Source organism: Oncorhynchus tshawytscha, linkage group LG22, assembly GCF_018296145.1.
Source record: "Oncorhynchus tshawytscha isolate Ot180627B linkage group LG22, Otsh_v2.0, whole genome shotgun sequence".
Lineage (NCBI taxonomy): Eukaryota > Metazoa > Chordata > Actinopteri > Salmoniformes > Salmonidae > Oncorhynchus > Oncorhynchus tshawytscha.
Window position 1 is genome coordinate 6,572,336 of NC_056450.1, and position 13,626 is coordinate 6,585,961.

Here is a 13,626-nt window from a genome sequence, read left to right on the forward strand (position 1 = left end):
GTGTGCTTGGAGTTAAGCCCCATGACATCAAAGCTGCACCACCATATTTTACTGTGGGTAAAGTATGAGATACTTTTCTGCATATGCTTCAGTTTTTTTTAACGCCAAATCCACAACTGGTGTTTCTTGGCCAAGGAGCTCTATTTTCATGTACAGTAATCTGACCATAGCACCGCATGGAGTTTTATCACCAGCGCTTTGGGTTTGGTATGTGGCTTGAGTGTGGCAGGCAGCCTCTGTCCAACTCTGATATCACCTCCCTTTACGACTGAAAATACCTACATTTAATACATTGTCATCTCAAACACTACTAAACCTATTCCCCCCCCCTCCCTCCCTCTCTCTCTCTTTCTCGCTCTCATTCTCTTTCTAAGTAAGAGTAAAATACTTGGCATAATGTAGTAGCTTGATCATTTTGTGCATAATACCTGGGTCATCTAATGTGTTTTACATTAACCTTGGTTAACCCTGTGACCCATCAGTCACGCGCCCAGCATGTTTCCCTGCTCACTAATGAACTGAACCTTCTCTTCATTACTCAACTCTTTGCCACTTTGGATGTGGAAACAAGCACTTTCAATCTCTGGCTGTTTCACATACAGCAGCATTTACACTATAATTAAGTAAATATAGCTACAGTGCCTTGCGAAAGTATTCGGCCCCCTTGAACTTTGCGACCTTTTGCCACATTTCAGGCTTCAAACATAAAGATATAAAACTGTATTTTTTTGTGAAGAATCAACAACAAGTGGGACACAATCATGAAGTGGAACGACATTTATTGGATATTTCAAACTTTTTTAACAAATCAAAAACTGAAAAATTGGGCGTGCAAAATTATTCAGCCCCCTTAAGTTAATACTTTGTAGCGCCACCTTTTGCTGCGATTACAGCTGTAAGTCGCTTGGGGTATGTCTCTATCAGTTTTGCACATCGAGAGACTGAAATTTTTTCCCATTCCTCCTTGCAAAACAGCTCGAGCTCAGTGAGGTTGGATGGAGAGCATTTGTGAACAGCAGTTTTCAGTTCTTTCCACAGATTCTCAATTGGATTCAGGTCTGGACTTTGACTTGGCCATTCTAACACCTGGATATGTTTATTTTTTAACCATTCCATTGTAGATTTTGCTTTATGTTTTGGATCATTGTCTTGTTGGAAGACAAATCTCCGTCCCAGTCTCAGGTCTTTTGCAGACTCCATCTGGTTTTCTTCCAGAATGGTCCTGTATTTGGCTCCATCCATCTTCCCATCAATTTTAACCATCTTCCCTGTCCCTGCTGAAGAAAAGCAGGCCCAAACCATGATGCTGCCACCACCATGTTTGACAGTGGGGATGGCGTGTTCAGGGTGATGAGCTGTGTTGCTTTTACACCAAACATAACGTTTTGCATTGTTGCCAAAAAAGTTACATTTTGGTTTCATCTGACCAGAGCACCTTCTTCCACATGTTTGGTGTGTCTCCCAGGTGGCTTGTGGCAAACTTTAAACGACACTTTTTATGGATATCTTTAAGAAATGGCTTTCTTCTTGCCACTCTTCCATAAAGGCCAGATTTGTGCAATATACGACTGATTGTTGTCCTATGGACAGAGTCTCCCACCTCAGCTGTAGATCTCTGCAGTTCATCCAGAGTGATCATGGGCCTCTTGGCTGCATCTCTGATCAGTCTTCTCCTTGTATGAGCTGAAAGTTTAGAGGGACGGCCAGGTCTTGGTAGATTTGCAGTGGTCTGATACTCCTTCCATTTCAATATTATCGCTTGCACAGTGCTCCTTGGGATGTTTAAAGCTTGGGAAATCTTTTTGTATCCAGATCCGGCTTTAAACTTCTTCACAACAGTATCTCGGACCTGCCTGGTGTGTTCCTTGTTCTTCATGATGCTCTCTGCGCTTTTAACGGACCTCTGAGACTATCACAGTGCAGGTGCATTTATACGGAGACTTGATTACACACAGGTGGATTGTATTTATCATCATTAGTCATTAAGGTCAACATTGGATCATTCAGAGATCCTCACTGAACTTCTGGAGAGAGTTTGCTGCACTGAAAGTAAAGGGGCTGAATAATTTTGCACGCCCAATTTTTCAGTTTTTGATTTGTTAAAAAAGTTTGAAATATCCAATAAATGTCGTTCCACTTCATGATTGTGTCCCACTTGTTGTTGATTCTTCACAAAAAAATACAGTTTTATATCTTTATGTTTGAAGCCTGAAATGTGGCAAAAGGTCGCAAAGTTCAAGGGGGCCGAATACTTTCGCAAGGCACTGTACTGTAGCAGATCATTTTCCTTATGAGTTCTTTGTTCAGCACACTGAATGCTAAGAGGTCTTTGAAACAGCACACTGAATGCTAAGAGGTCTTTGAAACAGCACACTCTGAATGCTACAGTAAGAGGTCGTTGTTCAGAACATTCTGAATGCTAAGAGGTCTTTGAAACAGCACACTCTGAATGCTACAGTAAGAGGTCGTTGTTCAGAACATTCTGAATGCTAAGAGGTCTTTGATCAGCACATTCTGAATGCTATAAGAGGTCTTTGTTCAGCACATTCTGAATGCTAAGAGATCTTTGTTCAGCACACGCTGAATGCTAAGAGGTCTTTGTTCAGCACATTCTGAATGCTAAGAGGTCTTTGTTCAGCACATTCTGAATGCTAAGAGATCTTTGTTCAGCACACCCTGAATGCTAAGAGGTCTTTGTTCAGCACATTCTGAATGCTAAGAGGTCTTTGTTCAGCACATTCTGAATGCTAAGAGATCTTGGTTCAGCACATTCTGAATGCTAAGAGTTCTTTGTTCAGCACATTCTGAATGCTAAGAGGTCTTTGTTCAGCACATTCTGAATGCTAGAGATCTTTGTTCAGCACATTCTGAATGCTAAGAGATCTTTGTTCAGCACATTCTGAATGCTAAGAGGTGTGATGGTGAAGCAATTATTTTATTTCTTTCCAACACACCTCACACGATTGAGCTTTTGCATGCATATGATGCATGAATGAAGCACAGGTGAAATTATTGGATTGTTTGGACAGCTGAGCTCACTGTGACATATATGATATGCACATTAATAAACACACACACACCCTTGCTGACTGACACCGATGCTGATCGGGTATCAGCTTTATGTCACTGTTAAACCTATGTGTCCTGAATATTTGGCTGTAAGTTGATTTTCTGCAAGTCTGTATCAATCTGGGTTATAGGCCTTTTGCTTTTTATTTCAGACTGTGTACTCTCTGAAGTAATCAGAAATACCGGATATACGGTACATGGATGAAAGACGCAAACAAGTAAATAACAGACAAATGCATATGTGAAAACAATCTCTCTCTTCAACTTCTCTCATTCATTATCTATCTATCTAGCACATGCACACAGACGCATGGACACACTCACCCTAGTCACAAGATAGAATTTGAGCTCTTTATGTAATTGTGCTGTGTTCTGCCAAATATGTCATTACAAGGACCTTCGGTGCATTCACTTTACTGATACTGCATCACACATGTTCTCTCCCTGCCCCCTCAAACTGTGAACTCAGAGTGCCGGACAGTGAAATATCTGTTTCCCCCGGTACGGTAGGTTCCGGCAAGCAGCTTGATTTAAGACTGGAGCTAGAGCTGGAGCTGGGATGAATGCCTCCCCCTGTCATCAATGGAGGCCAATGCAGCCAGTTAATCTGGGTCCTTGGATCAGAACAGGTGAATGGAGCGGACAGATTTTAAAGGGATACTTCGAGATTTTGTCAATGAGGCCCTTTATATACTTCCCCAGAGTCAGATGAACTTGTGGATACCATTTTTATATCTCTGCATGCAGTTTGAAGGAAGTTGCTAGCTAGCATTAGCGCAATGACTGGAAGTCTATGGGTATCTGCTAGCATTTATAAAAAAACAGTGGAATCCCTAGCATTGTTTATGGTTTGAAACTACTATCATTTGCCAACTCCAACCATTAAGAGCACATACATACTGGTGATAAGCCATACTGGCTTGCTAAACTACCTCTAACTTCCTTCATACTGGACACAGAGACATAAAAATTGTATTCACAAGTTCATCTGACTCTGGGGAAGTAGATCAAATACATTATTGGCAAAATCCCGAAGTATCTTCTTTTTTTTTTTTTTTTTTTTTTTTTTTGAGGTGGCCAAGCACAGCGCATCACGATGACATGACTCACAACTCACACTTTTACTATGTGTACATTAATAATGTGCTATGGCTCCTAGGAAGTCTGCTTTTCCTGTAAAGGGGGACTTTACAAAGACAGACCTTGTCACTCCACTGCTGCAGGTCGGCACAAGCAGAGATAGACCACCTTTGATAAATGGCTGGCAGTGGAAAGTGAGAAAGACCTTGCTGCCTCTGCTCACTGCGTCAAGAGTTATTTTAAACACTACCACATGCAAGGAAGCACATGGTGATGGATCCCAGATGTGTGCGAGAGAAGGAGCTAGCTCCATTTGGACTGTGGCCACAACAGTCCAGACCAGATTGCAATTGTATTGTCCAGTGTTGTGTTGATGGTTTAGACTAATTATAAGACTGATTAGAGTAAGCTTGGCGATGGACTGAAAGGCCTTGAGTGCTTTGAGTCAACAAGTACCAATGCCAAAGACTGATAGTGGTTGATAAACATAAAAACCCGCACGTATGCACGCAAAGGGAAATGTACATGAATGCACACCATCGGTGCATAATACAATGCACAATGTCTTTCAAACCAATTTATGCAATGTGTTAAAGATGATGCCAGAAATGTGTTTTATAGAGACTGTCATCATCCACTAGATCCAGGATAACGTTCCCCGTCCATGCTCTGAATATTTTCTCAGTTTTTTCTTTCCATTTTATGATTGTCAGCACAGCCCTGTATATTTCCAAGAGAGCCAGTAACCAACACGACATCATACATAAATGCCTTAATGAGCTGATAAAATCAGATTCAGGAGATTTCTCGGGGAGATTTTCCTTGACTGATCAGAGGCTTGTAGGCCTAGAGAGGGATATCTTTGTGTTTGTGTTTGTGAGATGGGGAGGGGGGGGATTTTAGAGTCATATGTAAGATATTAAGATATTCCTTTGAAGAGCAGCATAAAATGTGGAGGATTCCAGAAGTACCGACAGAAAGGGCCAAACCCAGAAGATTATGTCATGCACACACACACATACGTGCATATGCACACACACGGACACACACACACACATCATAGTGATAGTAGATGCAGGACTTGCCAACAATTTGACTCAGGGTGTCATGCATTTGGTGTGTGTCCGAGTAAAACTTGTGGGCCAATGGGTCACACGATTAATGAAATGCTAGTGTGGGAAACATTCAATTGTGATTGTGATGTTGACTTTGTTTCCCTTTTTAATCTCCTCCTAATCTTGTTTTAATCTTTGATTCATCAGCATTGATTATATTGAATAACATAGCCCAAGGTCCTGGCGCTCAGTGTTGTTTTGCCTGTAAATGAGGACCAGGTCCCCGTTTCCTCGGCTCTCTCACTTTGAACGTTGTCTAATATGTAACTAAGAATGGCCAGATAATTTAGACATGCTGTGGTGTCATTGTGATCTAATTCTGTGCACTTACACTAAGTTGTGATCAAACAAATGTCCAAAGCACAAATACAGATCTAAAAACAAACTGCTTACCAGAGGAGGCTGGTGGGAGGAGCTATAGGAGGTCAGGCTCATTTTAATGGCTGGGATTGAATAAATGGAACATGTGGTTTCCATTTGGTTCATGTGTTTAATACCATTCCATTTAGCCACTACAATGAGGCAATCCTCCTATAGCTACTCCTACCAGCCTCCTCTGCTACTTTCTATTGGAAGATTTGGGAGCTGAAAGACACAAGACAAAAGTAAAATTGACAAACATGCACGTACACACGCACGCATGCACGCACGCACACACGCACACACACACACACACACACACACACACACACACACACACACACACACACACACACACACACCACTGGTTTCTCTCAATACCCAGGCTATCCAGACGTCCACCCACATCTTTCCACAGTACTTGTCTACAGTAGCCCAGTCAAAGCCAACACACGTAGGTCGCAGCACCCTTGGGCCCGTTTTTTCCACCAAAACATCATGTTTCCTGGTGTGTAGCCTGCCAGGTGCACGGTAGACTGGACAAAAACATTTTGTTCAGGGTAAATGGTTCTCCACCACAGCCCTGCAACCATTCTAACCACTGAGAATAAGTAAAGTAGGGGCCTATCTTTTTCCTGTGCACTATCTGAAATTCCCTTGGGTGTGAATAATTGAATTCATTTATATTTATAGTGCATAGCCTGTACTCATAATCATGCTAATGTATATGTTTTAGTGTAATCAACTGCAAAGCTCTAATGGCTAGTTCTCTTCACAATACGGAAAAGGCCAATGGTATTACTTTTCACCCAATACTTTAAGGGTAAGGAAATCAGAGTCAAGATTGTAAGGCAGTGTTTAATAGTTTCCTATCTCAGCTTCCCAAACTGATCTTTAATTAGTCAGAGTTATATTTATTGAAAGATTGTCATCATTGAACACATCATTATGCATGTGTGTATGTCTGTGGAGGAACACTAGTCCATTGTGCAGGGAGGAACACAGAGCTAGCTGAATAAATATATTATACATTATTATGTCATTACATGTTTAGATTGTAAATAACTTGTTGTTATGTAACACTCCATTCCCCCAAAATAAATAGAGCTATTTTGGAGATCAGAACATAGTCCTGGGAAATTCTTGAAGTATATCTGCCAATTTGACATGAACATAGTCAAACACTAGTCTACATAGTGCGAGAGGGGAATGAGAGAGCCAGGAATCCAGAGAGATCCAGCCTTGTTATTTGATTTGAACATGTCAGCAATACATGAAGCAATCCCTCAGCTTCCAGGGTCAATCTTGAAAATATATTATGCTTGCCAGCATGCTACTTTCCAGGTTCTTTTGATCTCTTCAGCTCACAGCTTGCCACGCTGCTGTGAGATTAATCAAATAAACCCTGCAGAACAAACACATAGAACAAACTAGCCTAATTTTCATCAAGGACATTTATCAGCAATTAGTAAGGCAGATATTAAATCACCATCAATGAAAATGAATCTGCCTTCAATCACTACAACTTCAATCACCTACTGTAATTCAAGTTTGATCATAGGTATCTATTCCCCTTTCCCGTAAGGGTCAGGGGTGTCAGGGCTCAGGATTACATGTACATGTGTGTGAAAGTGTGCCTAAGTGAGTGTGTGTGAAAGGGGGAAGGGTTGTTAACACCTGCTGTTATTCTGGGGAGAGCATGTGCAAAAGCAGAGGACGGTGTGAAACTGAGGAGGCTAGAGGAATGCAAATGGACAGTAGGGTTGATTTCCTGCTGGCAGCATCTGTCAGAAAGTCTGCCTCAAACCAACATGCTGACACTGCTCCGCCCAGCATTAGACCCTAACTTGACCACTGCGGACCCACTCTGATCTTATCGAATGTCAATTTGAACAAAAAAAGAAAACGGTTCAGGGTTTCATTTGATACAGCCTGGTTCGATTCCGTTATTGGGAGTCCCATAGGGCAGCACACAATTGGGCCAGCGTCGTCTGGGTTTGGCTGGTATAGGCCGTCATTGTAAATAAGAATTTGTTCTTAACTGACTTGCCTAGTTAAATAAAGGTAGAAAAAAAAGTAAATATATTTTGCCCTTCCTCTCTAAAATCAACATATCGGGTTCCCTATGTGTTATAATTTGATAAGACTGGGAAGAAAAGGAAGGTTGAGAATACAAGCACAGAAGAAAGTATTGGCACAGCGCAACTGTAAGCCAAAGCCATCATCAATCAAGTTCAGTACGATTATGTAATATATTTTTTTATGAAAGGGTCAGAAGGCAGCGTAATAACAGATGGTGGATCTGAACACATTCAGTCATGGTGCGGATATGTGTCTGCTCAAACACACACACATGCATTGCACCCACACGTGTTTTCTTCTGATAGGGTCGTGCAAAGGCTGGCTTCAGCAGTAAATGTTATTACCATCAGACAAAGGGTAAAATAAGCCATGTACTAAATAATTATTAGGTGTGCAGTTTACTCCCTCTGGACTAAGATCTACTTCACATCTATGACATTTAGGTTGGTCGGGACTTCATCCACAACTCAGCACGGGGAAACAGATGGAGACTTTTGTTTGGACCAGGCTGGAGGAGTCATGACCTAATGCACGAGAGGAAGTCCTTCATATCAAACAAGCCCTTTGAATGACTGCCACTGCTTTACAGAAACACATAGGAAACTCCTCAACGATTGGAGTGTCCCCATACATGTGAGAGCTTGATGAATACTATACCCACCATCTGCTTAACAAGATCAGCTTCCACATACGGCTCCCAGGTGGCAGCACTGAGGGACACATCTAAGCACAGGAGGTTGGTGGCACCTTAATTGAGGAGGACAGGCTCGTGGTAATTGCTGGAGCAGAAGAAGTGGAATGGTATCAAATACGTCAAACATATGATTTCCCATGTGTTTGATGCCATTCAATTCATATCTTTTCAGCCATTAATTATGAGCTGTCCTCTGCTCAGCAGCCTCCACTGCATCTTAGGATATTATTTAAATTGGTTTTATTACTACAGGTATCCCAAGCAGCTGAAGGGCAGACAGTGCTCAAGACGAGCTTCAGTGATAGTGGTGTGAATGAACACTAGCGCCCTTGTGAGATTAGGCTTTGAGGATCTTATCAGGGGAAGTGACAATTTATCTGGGCATATGTAACCGTGATGACAAGTGTTCACAGTGAATTTGGTTCCTACGACTAGATTTAATAGATACAAATAGATGTAGGATTTTAATTTGAGTCTATTTGCTACAGCAGTCCTGCAGAAACAGGAAATGTGAATTATTATGTGGATTATAACATAATGGCAATTTTTTTGTAGGGGTTGATACATTTTTTATTAGGGCAAATCAAGTCTGACATTTTAAAGTGGAAATTACTAACTTCAGAAGCCTTTTTAAACCTTGAATACACTACAAGTTTGAATTTCCAACTGTGCAGAAAATTCTCAGCAACAAAAGTTATTAAAAGCTATTTCAGGTTTCTCCAGAGATGTTCCGTTCTTCACTGTAGAGATGGTGCCAGGTTTCCTACAGATGTGACGCTTGGCATTCAGGCCAAAGAGTTCAATCTTGGTTTCATCAGACCAGAGAATCTTGTTTCTCATGGTCTGAGAGTCCTTTAGGTGCCTTTTGACAAACTCCAAGCGGGCTGTCATGTGCCTTTTACTGAGAAGTGACTTCTGTCTGCCCGCTAACGTAAAGGCCTGGTTGGTGGAGTGCTGCCGAGATGGTTGTCCTTCTGGAAGGTTCTCCCATATCCACAGAGGAACTCTGGAGCTCTATCAGAGTGACCATAGGTTTCTTGGTCACCTCCCTGACCAAGGCTCTTCTACCTCGATTGCTCACTTTGGCCGGGAGGCCAGCTCTAGGAAGAGTCTTGGTGGTTCCAAACTTCTTCCATTTAAGAATGATATGATGGAGGCCACTGTGTTCTTGGGGACCTTCAATGCTACAGACATTTTTTGCTACCCTTCCCCAGATCTGTGCCTCGACACAATCCTGTCTCGGCGCTCTAAGGGCAATTCCTTCAACCTCATGGCTTGGTTTTTCCTCGGACATGCACTGTCAACTGTGGGACCTTATATAGACAGGTGTGTGCCTTTCCAAATGATGGCCAATCAATTGAATTTACCACAGGTGTAGTTGTAGAAACATCTCAAGGATGATCAATGGAAACAGGATGCACCTGAGCTCAATTTCAAGTCTCATAGCAAAGGGTCTGAATACTTATGTAAATAAGATATGTGTTTTATATTTTTTATTAATTTGCAAAAATGACAAAAAAATCTATTTTGGCTTTGTCATTATGGAGTATTGTGTGTAGATTAATGAGATGTTTTATTTATTTAATACATTTTCGAATAAGGCTGTAACACAAGAAAATGTGGGAAAAGGGAAGGGGTCTGAAGACTTTCCGAATGCACTGTAGATATACTTCCGGAGTATTGTGTTGGGCAATGAATTTTCACCACAAGTCATTGTGTAAATATATCAAATTTACATTTGGCAGAGTAAAAGGAATGCAAGTCATGCTAAAACAGTAGGAGTAAAGCAATACAAGTCATGCTAAAAGTGTAGGATAGAAAGTGTATGAGAATGGTGTGGGAGAATGAACAATAAATAAATGCCTGCAACAATATCATAAATCACACTTCTGTTTCAATGGAAGTCCTTGAGTGACACGACACCCACATGATTTCATTGGCATACAACCAGTCAGCCCATTTTCTCTTCTCATGGGTTGTGCCTATGGTGACAGTGTCAGAGATCACACACAGAGGTGCTGCAGGAGTGTTGGAGAAGAGAAAAGTGAAAGTAGCCAACAGGCCGACAGCTGTTGGTTGTTGGGCTGGCAACAGGTGTCCAGAGACAGACAGCCCAGGCGCAGGGACATGTATTTTTAGCCGTGAGTTTCCACCATGCTGGCCAGAGGGTCTGGAAATACCTATCCTCAGGTTCAGAGAAGCGAGGACAGTCCCCCTCTGTTGAGTTTAGACACTAACTCAAAATACTCAATTCAATGATCCACACCACCATTGATATAACCGTCTCATACTCCAAATGACAAATACCAAACATTTATAAGACAGGAAATTGCAATAAAACTTCACCAGTGAACAGCAGAACTGTTTGATTCTCAAGTCACAGATTTAGCAGCTTTAGCTAGAGGGGACTGTTTCCCCTTAAGGCATCAGCATGCTTCGGTTCAGCTGGCGCCTAGTTGAACTCGGCTAGGAGAACAAGTGTGCTCGGCATACTCCCTTAAAACCCCTCTTCAAAAACGTGATTAAAGCAGAAATCGTATTGCTTGTCCATCTTGAGACGCCGTAGTCTGAAAAAAATTGTCAGAATTAATCCAAGATATCTCAAGAAATCTTTGTCGCACAACTAGAGGAGATCTTTGTCACACAACTAGAGGAGATCTTTGTCACACAACTAGAGGAGATCTTTGTCACACAATTTTGCATCTAACTAAGATGTTTGGTGCAGTATTCTCAAGTGAAAAAATGTACATGAAAGCAATTCATCTCTTGTGGAATGACAGCAAACACTTTATTGGCCAATCGCAGATGAAAGGGCATAGACTTCAGCTACCAACTTCGGCTTGTCTTGAGGAAACATTTATTGTGCATGAACAGCTGAAAGAAAACACTTGCCGAAGACCAAAACGAACAAAAACATCCCAAAATGTCCATATAATATATGCACAAACAGTTCCAAACTGTTTTGGGTGGGATGCCTTTAAGGCATCCGCATGCCTTTTAGACAGCTCCAGAGTCCACAGTGACGCCCCTTAGGCCCTCCTGTGGAGTGCACGTGTGGAGTCCATATTGAACTGTATGTATGATTTCGGCATGGAGGTGTTAATGAAGTGATGAAAACATCACAGTTCATGCTGACGGCGGATTCACTGCCAAAAATCCTAATGCAAAAAAAAGTTGTAAAAAATGAATAAAGGGAAAACAGACATAAAGGTAGTATTTGCACCTTACTGGTTTCGATTTAATATGACGTTAAAATAAATATCAGTGGACCGTCAACCAGATCCCATTCATCTATCTCCTAGATAGTTTGTGGGTATACATGGATATGTAGGCTACGGAGCATTTACATTTTTTTAAATGTAGTTCTGTCCTTGAGCTGTTCTTGTCTATTGATGTCCTGTATTATGTCATTATGTTTCGTGTTTTGTGTGGACCCCAGAAAGAGTAACAGCTAATGGGGATCCTAATAAAATACCAAATACATTTCCACCTCTCAGAGGGGGCTTACACTCAACTCCATAACTACAACAAAGATGATGAGAACAATACGACTGCTACTACTACTTCTACTGCTACAAACAATACAATCATTCATTGTGTCCTTACTACCATTACTCCCATGTTGTTTTGACAGGAATGGAAATATGTTTAGAAACCATTCTTTCAAATGGATCCACATGCCATTGTACATTTCAGTATGTGGCTCCTGTAAAACAGCACTGCTGTCTGCTGTTAGACATTAGCAACTCTGTTGCAATCCACAGCCAACAATCAGTGAAGAATTCCGCTATAATGTGGTGAGTGATACAAATACATTTTTACCTGCATGGCTGACTGAGGAATAATAAAGACATTTAGGTTTTCACTTTACAGTATGTTCTGTTTGATTCGTTATTCCATACCACCACCTAGTGGAGGACCACACCACTCTGCAATGGGAAGGTTTAGTGAAAGGTGACAGAGGAAAACATCTCAGAGCCCTGTGGAACGGTTAGGATTGAGCATTAATCTATGGACATGAAGTTAGGGTTAGGGTTGAGGCTAGAGTTAGGGCTGAGCTGGGATGGGAAAATAAAGCTACAGTAGGGTTTCTGGTTTGGGTAGGATTGATGCTAGGGTTATGGTTGAGTCAGGATTCGGACAAGAAATCAGATGCAACAGACTGCAGATGTTAATGCGAGTGTAGCGAAATGCTTGTGCTTCTCTAGTTCCGACAATGCAGTAATAACCAACGAGGAATCTAACCTAACAATTTCACAACAGCTACCTTATAGGTGGTATAGAGTACAGTATATACAGTGGGGCAAAAGAGTAGTTAGTCAGTCACTTATTTTACACCATAATTTGCAAATAAATTCATTAAAAATCCTACAATGTGATTTTCTGGATTTTTTTTCTAATTTTGTCTGTCATAGTTGAAGTGTACCTATGATGAAAATTACAGGCCTCTCTCATCTTTTTAAGTGGGAGAACTTGCACAATTGCTGGCTGACTAAATACTTTTTTGCCCCACTGTACATATGAGATGAGTAATGTAGGGTATGTAAACATTATATTAAGTGGCATTGTTTAAAGTGGCTAGTGATACATTTTTACATGTATGGCAGCAGCCACTCAATGGCTGTTTAACAGTCTGATGTCCTTGAGATAGAAGCTGTTTTTCAGTCTCTCTGTGCTTTGAAGCACCTGTACTGACCTCGCCTTCTGGATGATAGCGGGGTGAACAGGCAGTGGCTCGGGTGGTTGTTGTCCTTGATGATCTTTATGGCCTTCCTGTGACATCGGGTGGTGTAGGTGTCCTGGAGGACAGTTAGCTTGCCCCCGGTGATGTGTTGTGCAGACCTCACTACCCTCTGGAGAGCCTTACGGTTGTGTGCAGAGCAGTTGTCAGACGAGGCGGTGATGCTCTCGATTGTGCATCTGTAAAAGTTTGAGTGCTTTTGGTGACAAGCCAAATTTCTTCAGCCTCCTGAGGTTGAAGAGGCGCTGCTGCGTCTTCTTCACCACGCTGTCTGTGTGGGTGGACCAATTCAGTTTGTCCGTGATGTGTACACCGAGGAACTTAAAACTTTCTACCTTCTCCACTACTGTCCCGTCGATGTGGATAGGGGGGTGCCCTCTGCTGTTTCCTGAAGTCCACGATCATCTCCTTTGTTTTGTTATTTTCCTGACACCACACTCCGAGGGCCCTCACCTCCTCCCTGTAGGCCATCTCGTCGTTGTTGG